This window comes from Peromyscus eremicus, chromosome X (genome assembly GCF_949786415.1).
Source record: "Peromyscus eremicus chromosome X, PerEre_H2_v1, whole genome shotgun sequence".
NCBI lineage: Eukaryota > Metazoa > Chordata > Mammalia > Rodentia > Cricetidae > Peromyscus > Peromyscus eremicus.
In genome coordinates, this window is record NC_081439.1 from 59,644,276 (window position 1) to 59,646,560 (window position 2,285).

The 2,285-nt window shown below is 47.6% G+C and overlaps 1 pseudogene; it reads left to right on the top strand.

The window, feature by feature from the left end:
- Nucleotides 1–994: 994 nt before the first annotated feature.
- On the top strand, nucleotides 995–2,037 carry LOC131899246 (glyceraldehyde-3-phosphate dehydrogenase-like; annotated as a pseudogene).
- The last annotated feature ends 248 nt before the right edge of the window (nucleotides 2,038–2,285 follow it).

Genomic DNA, 2,285 nt, shown 5'->3' on the forward strand with positions numbered 1-2,285 from the left:
AATTATAAAATAAAAAAAAATAAATGCAAAAAAAATGTGGTCACTTTAGCTCCCTCCACCAACAAGCTGTACAGGCTCAAACTGCCCACCATCAATCACCGTGCAATCTTGTAGTAACTCTTAATTGATCAAGGTGGAAGTCTATGCTGTTATTAATAAATGTTGTTTCCCTAGTATTCAAGAATACTAAAGAATGACTTCCAGAACATTATCTTTCAGTCTAACCTCCATAGATCTCTTCAAAGTGATAGTTGTCATTCTTCTATTTCTATCATAGATTGCTCACCCTGTAGCTAAGCCTCATTCTGCTAATCAGACCCTAACTTCATCCATTAAAAAGCTTTTCCAGGAGACTCATCTTACCTGGAGAAAAATATTTACAAGTAACCCCAGTCAGAATCCATGTAAACCCTCATTCAGCTCCTGGCCGTAGTCCTTTAGAAGCACCTTATAGATACCCTTTTCTACATTCGGGTCTGTTTATAAATGACGAGTTCTTTTAATAACTTACCATTCACTTTTTAAATTTTATTTATTTTTATTTCATGTACATTGGTGTTTTGTTTGCATATATGTCTGTGTGAGGGTGTTGGATCCTCTGGAACTGGAGTTACAGTTGTGAGCTGCCATTTGGGTGCTGGGAATTGAACCCAGGTCCTCAGAACAGCAGCCAGTGCTCTTAACCACTGAGTCACCTCTCCAGCCCCCAAAGTTTGTTTTTTAAGTCAGAAATATGAGACTTGAGTCATACCTTTGGCTCTGGGAGGACACAAAAATGCTAAAGTACCCACAACGTAATAGGTAACAATCTAAACCTAGCTTCTAGAACTCTAAATCTTTTAAGGTTATTATTTAGCAGGAACTTTTATGATATAGAAATAAGGACATGGTTTGTGTAGCAATTTCCTCCAAAGTAAAAAATTCCATCATGGAGGGAAGTTCATTAAGAGTGAAGATGTTCGGCTCTCTGCTCCTCCTTGTTCCAGAGACAGCCGCATCTTTCTGTGCAGTGCCAGCCTCGTTCCTGAGACACGATGGTGAAGGTCAGAGTGAACGGATTTGGCCGAATTGGACGCCTGGTTGCCAGGGCTGCCTTCCAGACTGGCAAAGTTGATATTGTTGCCATCAATGATCCCTTCATTGACCTCAACTACATGGTCTACATGTTCCAGTATGACTCCACCCATGGCAAGTTCAACGGCACAGTCAAGGCTGAGAACGGGAAGCTGGTCATCAACGGGAAGGCCATCACCATCTTCCAGGAGCGAGATCCCGCCAACATCAAGTGGGGTGAGGCTGGTGCCGAGTATGTTGTGGAGTCCACTGGTGTCTTCACCACCATGGAGAAGGCTGGGGCCCACTTGAAGGGCGGGGCCAAAAGGGTCATCAATCTCTGCCCCTTCTGCTGACGCTCCCATGTTTGTGACGGGTGTCAACCATGAGAAGTACAACAACTCACTCAAGATTATCAGCAATGCTTCCTGCACCACCAACTGCTTAGCCCCCCTGGCCAAGGTCATCCATGACAACTTTGGCATTGTGGAGGGACTCATGACCACAGTCCACGCCATCACTGCCACCCAGAAGACCGTGGATGGCCCCTCTGGGAAGCTGTGGCGTGATGGCCGTGGGGCTGCCCAGAACATCATCCCTGCATCCACCGGTGCCGCCAAGGCTGTGGGCAAGGTCATCCCAGAGCTGAACGGGAAGCTCACGGGCATGGCCTTCCGTGTTCCTACCCCCAATGTGTCCGTCGTGGATCTGACATGCCGCCTGCAGAAACCTGCCAAGTATGACAACATCAAGAAGGTGGTGAAGCAGGCGTCGGAGGGCCCACTAAAGGGCATCCTGGGCTACACTGAGGACCAGGTTGTCTCCTGCGACTTCAACAGTGACCCCCACTCTTCCACCTTCGATGCTGGGTCTGGCATTGCTCTCAATGACAACTTTGTGAAGCTCATTTCCTGGTACGACAATGAATTTGGCTACAGCAACAGGGTGGTGGACCTCATGGCTTACATGGCCTCCAAGGAGTAAGAAGCCCGCCCTGGACCACCCACCCCAGCAAGGACAGCAAGAGAGACCCTCGGCTGCTGAGCAGTTCCCGTCCCATCTCAGTCCCCGATACTGAGCATCTCCCTCACAGTTTCCATCCCAGACCCCCAGAACAACAGGAGGGGCTTAGGGAGCCCTACTCTCTTGAACACCATCAATAAAGTTCACTGCACCCATAAAAAAAAGAGTGAAGATGTTCTAGAAGGGGCAAGAAAGAAGCATTCTATCCT